General features: G+C 46.8%; 1 long non-coding RNA gene across 1 annotated transcript; it reads left to right on the top strand.

Annotated features, from left to right (window-relative positions):
- Window positions 1–761: 761 nt before the first annotated feature.
- On the top strand, window positions 762–6,764 carry LOC134174778 (uncharacterized). The gene is made up of 2 exons (XR_009968774.1): window positions 762–1,053; window positions 6,699–6,764. It is a non-coding gene; the product is annotated as an uncharacterized LOC134174778 (long non-coding RNA).
- The last annotated feature ends 4,120 nt before the right edge of the window (window positions 6,765–10,884 follow it).

Below are 10,884 nucleotides of genomic sequence, written 5' to 3'. Positions count from 1 at the left end.
TTCCCAGACAGCATTTTCCAGCATCAACGCTTGCGCTTGGTGGAGCTGGTTGGCCTGTTGTGCATCAAACACCTTGGCCTCCCTTAAGGGTCCGGTGCGATGAGACAAGTGCTGGTGGTCCTTTCTGCCTGGAAAGACCTATGGCTATCTTCCTAGTATGGCCTAGTCTAATGTAAGGCATCCCTACCCATGGCAGGGGGGTTGGAACTAGATGATCTTAAGGTCTTTTCCAACCCTAACTATTCTATGATTCTATGATACATAAAAGCTGTCACAGACCTTCAAACCCATTTCAATAGCATCTTGTGCTGTGCAGGACGGAGCCTCCAGTGCTGCCTCCCAGCCAAGAGTCTGAGCCCAAGTCTGGATCTGAGACCTGGCCCTTTTCCTGGGCATGCAAGGCAGTGGGGGGGACTGCTGGGCTCTTCAGTTTGGCAGAGCAGAAAGCGTTTGTGGTGATAAAGCACCCCTCGCTCAGAGAAGCCCCTCCCCATCTTTCCCTTCTTGCACAGGGCCCTGATTTCCTTCTGCTTCCTAGAGTTTCTCCGGGAAGCCTGTGCCTGGATAAATGCTCTTTTCAGAAATGAGTAGTCCCAGGTGGTGATGAAGTTCCTGCTGTGACAGTCCCATGGCTGGAGACAGGAAGGACTTGGGGGCTGCGGTGCTGGTGTGACTGGGGGGAAGGAGCTGGTGTCTGGGTGCCAGCCAGCACCGCACCACCGCCTGCTGGCTCCCCTCCTGGCATCTGAAACATGCCCCTCTGGCTGCTTGCATCATCACGTAGAAGAAATGACCTCACAGGAAGGACAGCAGCAGAAACTGAGGAGCCAGGTGATGGCTTCAGAAATATTGCGGTCATTTTCATGCAAATGGCCTCGGTGGTGAAGAAGGAGGGGGGAGAGGAAAGCACAGAGAAAACTGATGTGTCGGCAGAATTGTTTCTATACAGAATATTTTTCAAAGACTTCAATAAGGCAACAGCAGCATTTGAAAAAGGGAGTATGAACAAAGAAAACACAGCTGCATCTTCATTTCTGAAAGGAAAGAGGTTGGGTATGTGGCTATCAATCTCGGCTGGGCGTGGGGTGAAACATCAGGGACAGATTGGGGCAGATAATGTATGTATTTTTCCGCAAATATTTGATGGTTCAGATTAGTTTGCTTTAGCTGCTTGTTCCCCCTTTTGTGTTCCCACTCCACAAACATTAGCACTATCAACTTTTACTGGCAAGAGTGCTCTCAGTGGGAGATTTCAACAGCTGATTCATTGAGGATTTGCAGGAAACAGAATTTTAAAGGGAAATTTGCATTGTAAGTGCTTTTCACGTTCAGCTAATCAAGGCGCACAAACAACACCATGAGACTTTTACGGCCAATTACAGCATAGCTCAAATATTGGCGATGGAGCCAGGGGTTAGAAATTCCCCGTCAGACGTTCACCCTGTAGATGGGAGGCACAGATGCCTTGGGCTGATGTGGTGTGGTGTGTTCCCAGAGCCAGAGACCCAGGGACTGGACTCAGGGGGCTGTTTGGGATGGATGAAGGTGGCTAATGGGGTGCACGCTGCCACAAAGAGGAGCACAGAGAGGCCTGGAAGTGCTGAGGGACGAAGCTTATTCCTGCCCTGCGAACAGCCAGCACTGTCAGTGCAGCCTTGGAGAAGTGCTGGCTAGAGACAAGGCAAAAAATTCAGAGAAGCATCCAGCAGCTCAAATGGCTATCTTGAACCCGTTTGATCTTGAACTCACACAGAAAACTATTGCACAGAAGTTCTCCCATGATGTTTGCACCCCATGGTGATTTTTGTTGGATTTTCAGACCCCAGGAATTGTTCCTGACTTTCCCAGCTCAGTGTTTTCATTTCTCAGTCTGGCCCAAGGCTGAGGAACAAAAAGGCCTGGGGGAAGAATATTAAACAGGATCTACAGACTTCTAAAAGTGTCCTCGCATGGAGGTTCCTGACCTGTGCAATGGCTCAAGTTAAGGCCTGGGGAGGGAGTTATAAGTCTGACTTTCTATCCTTTATCCTTTACTTTCTCATCACCATTCAGGAAAAAGCTTGTGGTACTCTGCATTTAGTGTTTCTGGGTTTGCAGCTGTGGTGCAATGGGGCACAGCACAACATACGTAGGACACAAATCCTGCCACAGTGAGAGTGAGCGGTGTTATGAGCTGGGCATGGAGCTCCTGCTTCATTTTATCCCAAGTCTTTTTTAAATCTTCTGTTTTCCTGCTCTTACTGCACTTTCTTTGTCTTCCTTTATTTGCCCAAAACTTTTCTTCTTTGGAGCTATTTAAGACCGAGTTCCAAAGGGTCTGTACCATTTCTTTCAATTAACCTTCATATCAAAGAGATTGCACTGTGTTCAGCAACTGTTTTTGGAGTAAATGCTAAAAAAAACCCACTATCCTGATTTTCCTTTCTTTTCTGTTATGCCTGGTGGCATCAACACATGCCTATCACAGCTCTTTCATTCCTGGAGCAGCTCCATCTCTAACACATGCTTCTTTTTTATTACTATTATTTTTTTTAATTTTATTGTGCAACCACTTATGGGTTGTTTTGTTTTGGTTTTTTTTTTTTCTGTGTGTGTTTTTTTACCTCCTTGTTCTGATTTCTTCAAAATATTTTCTCTTTTCTAACTTCTTACCCAATGGCAGCAGGAGCTCGTCTGTGCTCAGGGGAAACTTTTAAATTCCTGGGCTCTGAAAGGAGTGTGCTCCCTTTGAAGCTGCAACAGAAATTCTGGTAGAAACTGTGAAATATTTTCTTCTCCAAACGAATTTAGTGCTGTGGTATTTAACCCACACAGCAACAATAAGCCTCCCCCTCCCCAGGTTTCTCTTGGGCAGGATGAGCCATGGAACCTACAGTGGGATGGATGCAGCGGTACATGAAGCTGGCATCGGAGCAGAGTGATGGGAGTGGGAGATGTCCTGGAACAAGTCCCAGAAAACATCCATTGCTACGAGGAGCCCGCAGGTCTTCTCTTTTAAGAGAAAAACAGCAGAAAGAAAAGCTGCTGAGCATCTGGGGAAACCTGGCCACAGCTACAAGCCTGGAATAACCTGGTTTAGCTCCTACCCATGGAAATCAAGCACTGTGCATCCCAACCCCGACCCAAAGGACCAGTCACAAGAGACCCAAGTGACTGTGTCTTTCTTACAGAGCCCTTTGAGAGGTTGCAGCAGCTTTGTGAGGGAGGTCCTGCTGTGTTAGAAAATCGGTACAGGTCAACCATACAAATCAATTCTCTGAGTTAATAAGCTGCATGCAAAATAACTTCAGCTTGTGTAGGCAGCCCCATGTACAGGTTTTACTTCCTCCATCTTTCTGTAGCAGAGTAAACCACAGCTTCAGGAGGTGGCCAGGAGCAACACCAAGTGTCTGAGTGACCCTCAGAGGGGACCTCAAAGGGAGGGTGTCCCCATGGACTTGACTCTGCTAAGGGTGCTCCTGCACTCCCTGCGCACCAACTGCCCCAGTTCCCATCATGGGGAAGAAGCCCTTTCACTTGCGGAGCTTATTCACAGGGAGCATCCTGCATGGGGCCAAATAGCCCTAATTAAAGCTCTTCAAAAGCACAGGTTACTGGGCAATTTACTGTGGCAAAATTTCTGATGTTTTTAATTAAAAGTTTAAAAAAGTTGGACCTGTTTGGTCAAAGGAATTCTCTGTTGCTCTGGCCCATCGTCTGCTTGGAAATTGTTTACCTGGGCATATTTTCCCCCCTTTTAATTAAAGATGAAATAAAACACAGGTTATTTGAAAGTGGAGATAAAGACTATAAAACCCCACCTGCATTTTCTATGTGTTCCAGCTGACTGACGCACCCCTGCGGAGAGGTAAGCCTCATCACAGGGGCAGCCCCAGTTGCAGGGTCCCCCTTGCTCCATCCCCTCCTTGTCCCACAGAAGCCATATGCTCTCAGGATGCAGTGCTCCAAGGAGGACGCTGGTGTTCTCCTGCCTTGGCAGGGCATTTCTGTAGGGTCTATGGGTAAAGCCTAACACAGAGCAAGCCATGAGGTGTTTACAGGCACCCGGCAGCACCCCAGGTGAGGGGCTGCAGGAGGATTCCTAGCTCTGTTGGATTCCTAACTCTGTCTGTTGGGGAGGCAAAGGAGATAGTCCTTAGATTTGGTACCACCTGAGCTCAGCACCAGGCAGTGCCCAAGAAACCGTTGTCATCCTGATTAAAAAAAAAAAAAAAAAAAAGGAAAAGGAAAGGGAAAATTGAGAAGGAGAGGGAGAGTGAAAGGGAAAGGAAATGGGAAAGGTAAAAAGGGAAAATTAGAGGGAAAGGGAAAGGGGGAAAGAGGAAAAAGGGTAAAAAGGGAAGGGAAAAAAGGAAAGGGGAAAAGGGAAAGGGAAAATGAAAGGAAAAGGAAAAAAGGGAAAGGGAAAAGGAAAAAAGGGAAAAGGGAAAAAAAGTCAAATAAAAAGAAAATTAAAAGGAAAAGGAGAAAAACTAAAGAAAGACAGAAGATCCCTGGTAAGGTACTCAGGCCCAAACAGGTATAAAAATGGCCAACTTTGAAAAAGGCTTTTGGTTGTGTCCCTGGGACAGTGCATGAGTTCGTGGCCTGCCTGCCTTCCCTCCCTGCATGGTCCCTGGGCACTGCTGAGGGCTGTTCCCATTGAGCATCATGGGCACCCTGAACCACAGAGCTACACATCGTGGTGCCACAGGCAGCTGTGTGAGCTCTACATCTTAGCAGGAGGAAAAAGGCCTCTCAGTTCTCCTTGCAAAAAATACAGCTATTTGTGAATCCACCCCTGAGTTCTGCTAATGATGTGGGATCTCAGGCAGCTTTGTAAAAGTAATTGCTTTATTTGGGGTAAAAAGCACATGTGAAAAAAATCCTACAAGCAGAGAAAGCGTTTCGGTTGCACTCGCAGAGCATCTCCCCGAATGCTGAGCACATCGGCGGATGCTTTTATTTGTAGTTCTGATCCTGGTGCTTGTGGGAATTAATAGCTGTAGGTTTTGAAATGCAATTATAGGCTTTGCAGTGGTAATTTTGTTTTTATTTCCCACTGTGTTTGCTGCTGCTCTGTGGAGAGGAGAGGCTTTAGTTAAAACTCATGTAACACAAGAGTACCTACAATTTGTTGGCTTTTTCTGGGAACCTTTTTCTCTCCCTTCGTGGACTTCTGGTCTATGGGATGTTTTCTTCATAAATAAATGTCCGGGTCCTCGTTGGTAATAGGATACAGAAGCTTTCACCTAGAGGTCATTTGCTTAAATCCAAAGCAGCTCAGTCAAGACCAAAGGTTGTTGCAGTCTGTCAGCTCCTCAGGGGCCCATGATGGCACAAAATGCTTTGTGTGGCTGAGCCATGCTCGCCCTGGGTGGAGCTGGATTTCCACAACCCCTGGCATCTTCCCCTGGAGCTGGACGATGCTTCAGGCACGCAGTGGCAGGGGCTTTAGCCTGGCTTCATCTGCAGCCTGTGCTGGCCACAGGATTTTCCTTCTTGAGGAAGCGGATCAAGTTGTCTGAGTTTGAACGCAATTAATCAGAACCAAAACTGTCTGGGACAACATACTGGTTTCAGCACTTCCCCAGTTAGTTTGCTTTCTCCCTTATGTCATTTGAAAATAAACTTTTTATTTACAAATTTTCACAAACTGGTCCTGGAGAAAATCAAAGAGTCAGCACCAAAAATTCTAAGAAACCCCAGAATGTTACAACAAACCAGAAGTAAAAGTCTGCCATTCCCAAACAGCTCAAAAATCTGTTGAGACGGTCTCTGAGAAAATGAAGAAACAGTTGTTTCAGGTCCAAGAAACAGTTTGGAAATTATTAGGTCCAATTTTGTGGTCAGTGAAGATTTCTACTTTTTCATCCCACTAAGGATGGGAAATATCTTCAACATTTTCCTCAAAACGTGGTTGCAGTTCAGTAACCCTTGCCTGCCTGGTTTGGCATCTGGAACAGTGAGACTTTGGTGGTCAGCATCAGCTAGTGCCTGTGGTGTGACTGGAGCAGTCCCACAGTGACAGTCCTTGTGCAGAGCTGACCTGGCACTGGCTCAGAAGAGTCCCCAGAAGTAGAAGCTGGGGTTCAACAGGCAGATAGCTGCAAGCTCAGGGGTTTTGCAGAGGCAGAGGTCCAGCATGTCCCATCACTCAGAGCCTGTATCGCTTTCCACCACCACATCTCTGCAGCGGTTCTCACGGTCTTGCTCAGCAGAAATCAGTGCTGCTTGGGGAGGTGCTGGACCTCATGTAACTGCATCCCTGCCCGTACACCCCACTTCTCCATCACAGGGGAGCAGTGGCCCCATTCACACACCTGGCTGCTGTTTCCCCCTTGTTAGCATACTACAGTTAGCTGCTGGCAGGGCTTCCTGCAGCACCCCGCCGCCTGGCAGGTACTTTGTGCTGGATTAATCATGCATTACCCAAGCAGTAATTTGTGATGGTATTGAACATGTCACAGCCTGGGGAGGCAGTGAGAGCGCAGCAACTTCATTATGTGTCTCCCCGAGCTGAGCGACATGGGCTGAACGGGAAAACATCTCCCTTGTTGGTGAGGTGGCCCGTTGCCCTTGTCCAGGTGGAAACACAGGACAGGGAGGGAGCACCCCAAGGCTCTGATGGGATGGAGGCAGAAACAGACATTAAAGTTTACATTAAAAGAGCTTAAGCTTCTTCTAATTAAATATTTTTATTTTTTTCTTTATATGAGACATTTTTATCTTTCCTTCTTTCAAGTGCAAAGCAGCCCCTGAAGTCCTCTCTGGTTTGGAGGAAGAAAGCCCACCAGGAAAAGACAAGATTGGGAGGAGAGAGAATGAAGCAGTTCTAAGAGCCCAGAGGGGCAGGCAGGGATCTGTGGCTCCTGTCCATGCTCAGAAGATGCTCCAATGCTGTGTGCTCTGCAAAAAGCTCCTCATCCAAAGTTCCCAGCATGCAGCTCATTGAACAAACCTTGCCAGGTACTCCCCATAATAGCTAAACAGAACACAACAAGGTCAGACATAGCTGCTAGGAAAAGTCTATGCTTCTGTGGAAGGAGAAGGTGTGGGTACCCCCCACCTAACCCTGAGAAGCTCAGAGGCACACTGGCAAGCTCCAGCAAGGTGCTGATGTTGCCAGCCAGTGGCATCACCACAGTCCTATCTGCCTCTCACACCTCTTGACAGGGGAGTGGGGCTGTGCCAGCACTCAAGTTGAACACCAGAGAAATGAGTTAAACAGGGAAAAGCGCATCCTTGGGAGACCAAGACAGGGAAAACAGCAACTCCTCTGCACCTGATTAAACATCATAGCATTCATGGGGGTAACTAGAGTGGAGTCGTCTTCTGCCACTTGCAGTGAAACGCAGAGGAACGTCCACTGCGGGGTCGTGGGCTGACATTCCTTCTCAGTGAGGTTCCATCTGATCACTTATTCAGTCTGATTCCAACAAGCTTATACCTTGGCCCTCAGTACAGATTATTCATTGCCAAGACAATACCAACAAGATGACAATGTTTAAGTTTTGTGAATTAGATCAGTAAGGTGATAATATTTAGTTTTTATACACAAGAAAACTAAAAACACTACAATTACCTTGCACAAGACCTTGTAGTACCCTCCCGCATCTTTCCATGCTCAGCCTGATGTCTGCAAGTCTGGGGATAGCTGGAGTGGTGCCCACTGAGCATGAGCGTGAATGCGTGAGCTCCCCACAGCACCTTTAAGCATTAGTAAAAAATACATGTGTATATGGAAAGCGGTGGCAACACATATCAAGTGGCAACGTACAACACTGGGTTACAACACACAACAGAGTTTTATATGCATATAAAAAGAATATATATGGTATAAAATAACTTATTATGATTATTATTATTTTGACTCATGCTAAAACACACAGAGGAGGTGGAGTGCCTGTGCTGTAGCCCTTGGGGGGATTTACCCCCAAAGGCACTGAGACCCACTTGTGGCCTCTTAGGGTGGGATTGAGAAGATGAGAGGAACTTTACAATGTAATGGCCTCTTTTGTTCCCCAGTTGACAGCTACTAAAGACTCTTGTCTTGTTAGTACTGCCTCGATAATGAAAACCCAACACTATCCTTGGTCTATACAACACTGCTCTCTCAAGCATGCCACATGGATGCCACCTCTGCCACAAAACTTGCTGCTGGAAGCTGCCTGGCTCCATGCTGGGGACCCTGAGCGACCTGGTCCTTCGTTAAGGGTAGGAACAATTAAGCACATTTCTCCAGCCAGTGCACTGCCTTCAACTGGTGGGTTTTTAAGGTTCAAAGGCTCTCTATTTTCTCTTCTGCTGCTTAAAATAACAGGGTCAATGTATACACACTCCTCATAATAATGATAATGGGGGCTGCTGGAGAAACGCAGCCTCCAGATGAACTCAAGACACAGACAATCAACTGGAACTCGGGGGTAATTTTGGTTTCTGATCAATCTAAAATCATTTTGACCCAAGGTATAATTTAAAATGTTCCTACCTCGGTTATTATAGCCCCAGGGCACTCTTGGCTGTTTTCACGCATTCGCCCACTTGTTCTCTCTCTCTCTGCTTATAAGATCCAAGGAGCAGTTTAATGAAAAATGAGTGTGTGGCTGGAGGGGTCAATGGTTAGTCATTTTGGATTCTTAAGAAAAAAAAATAAAAATTGGATAGGATTTGGTTGTGTTCTTTTAAACGGGGGGTTTCACACTGGAGCAGACTCACAGAAATAGAAAGGCATTTATTCACCAGTCAGCTCTTCTGGCTGCCCTTTGCCTTGCTGTGTATTGCTCTCTTTTTGTCACCCCAAAGCATTGTGCCCTTTCACCTGAGCCAGGGCATCTATGGGGTGTGTCCCAAAGTTGTGGTCCCCATGGGCAAAGGAGCTATGACCTTTCCTGAGAAATAACCAAACCCTGGGGTCTTCCCAAAGGAAACTGCTCCCCCTTTTCCTCTTGTTTCCCAGCCCATTCTGCCTTCCTGGGGAACCCACCTCCCATGGGGATGGCATGGCTCAGTGGGAGATGTGAGGAAAAGGTAAACCAAAGATGTGGCCAGCAGAAGGCAATACAAAAATGAATCAGCACAAAGCAGGCTGGCGCTGGGAGGGGTGGTGGATGCTTGGTGGAGGCACAGAGGGTTTAAGGATGTCAGAGTGAGCGGTTGGCAGGATAATTATTGCAGGCGGAAAACAAAAGAGAGTGACAATTTTCCTGTGGATGGATTCAGCCCTCATGCTTCTTAATTCCCGTTGAACAAAGAGCTATAATTGTTCTCAATAGCGAGGAGGGGAAGAACCTAATTTCCAATGTGAGTCAGAGAAGCTTTCAAGCAGAGGGTGGGTGGAAACTATTTATAAAGGACCATTAGGGAAAATCAGATTTCTACGCATAGTAAACAGAACACAAAAAAAGAAATCTATTTATATTTGAGTCTGGAAACCATGTCCCATGCAGCACAATGTAACAACGGCCACAGTGTAGCCCCTGAATGCTGACACTGAGGGTTTGTCCCTCGGCGTCGCTGAAGGTTGTAGTGTATTTCTGTCCTTCGGCAGAGCTGGCAGAACAATCCGTTTTTCCCCGGCACGTGCTTCAAATGGCAAACAAACAGGATGGGGATAAGCTTCATCCTCACTGTGTTGCCTTTAGAGAGAAGGGAAAAAATATATAGTAATTGAACAATTGGTTTTGTCTGGCCAAAAAATCATGGAAAGCAAATACCAAAATCATGTGCCAAAGTAACTGTAGGAGATGAGCACCCAGTTTGCTCAACACTTGTTTGTGCAGGTAAACTTGCATCCTTCTGTAGTCTGCATTCATGCAATATTTACAGTTCTTTATTCCCAACGGAGATGAAAAAAAAAAAGAAAACCTAAAAATTAAAAGCCAATTCTAGTAATGCTGAAGAATAGCGAGACTCCAGCCATTGGGTTGTGAGAGAAGCTTGCAAGACATGCAGAATTTTTTCCTGGTAATGGATTGATTCCTTGTATATGCATCCAAGCATCTTATTCGAGTTGCAAGAGTGCTATAGCAAAAAGGAATCTGCTCAAGGCAAGGCAGAGGCTCCTGGCTGTGACTACAGGCCAGGGTAAACACTGCTTTGGCCATCAGAAGACAAGTGAGACAACGCCAGCAGCCTCAGGGAGGTTCCCCAGACCTGCTTTCCTTGGAAGAAATCCTAATTCTGGTGCAGGTCAAACCCATGAGGGTCAGACCCAGCCCACAGCTGCAGCAGGGAGCCCTCTGCTCCATGGGGGCATCCTCCAGATGATGGCCAAGCCTCCAAGTGGCAAACCACCCCTCTGGGGGCAGAGAGACAGGGACTGGGAGTCGTGGCAATACTGCAGGAGCCTGGGCTTCTCCAGATCTTCCTTTCTATTCCCTTCATAAAATGTGACTTGCAGTCTGTGGGAAGTATATCGAACCCGGGATGTTTATCTGTGATATGATTCTGCAGTCTCACTAAGCCACGTGTGCACATTTGTGGGCTAGAAAGGGAATGTATCACTGTGTAGCATCTTAACTAGAAAGCAAAATGTAAGCAAGAAAAATCCTTAGTCACAGATGAGCAATGTGGGCTTCCTCCTCTCAGTTTCTCAAAGTGGGAGTTTTCTCTAAATCCAGGCTGAGTAAGGTCTCAAGGCCAGGATAATAAAGCCATGAAATAATCTGAATGATAATCTGCTGATTAGTACCGGCTAAGTAGAATCTGCTAAGTGTCAATTTAGCAGATATCTGGCACTTTTCCTCCATTACTTTTGGAGCACTAAGCCAAGTGGACTTATTCCTGTTTTATGGGTTAGCAAATGGAAACCAGTGAGCAGAAGTGGCCACAGTTATGCCACAAGCCCGTCCCCATGCCGAGGACCATGTCTGCCTGCAGCTCTGTCCTCCGTTCTCCCTTTTC

This window comes from Pezoporus occidentalis, unplaced genomic scaffold (assembly GCF_034315485.1).
Source record: "Pezoporus occidentalis ecotype Australia unplaced genomic scaffold, CSIRO_AGI_Poc_V1 ctg63, whole genome shotgun sequence".
NCBI classification, from domain to species: domain Eukaryota; kingdom Metazoa; phylum Chordata; class Aves; order Psittaciformes; family Psittacidae; genus Pezoporus; species Pezoporus occidentalis.
This window is presented reverse-complemented; position numbering and strand designations above follow the sequence as displayed.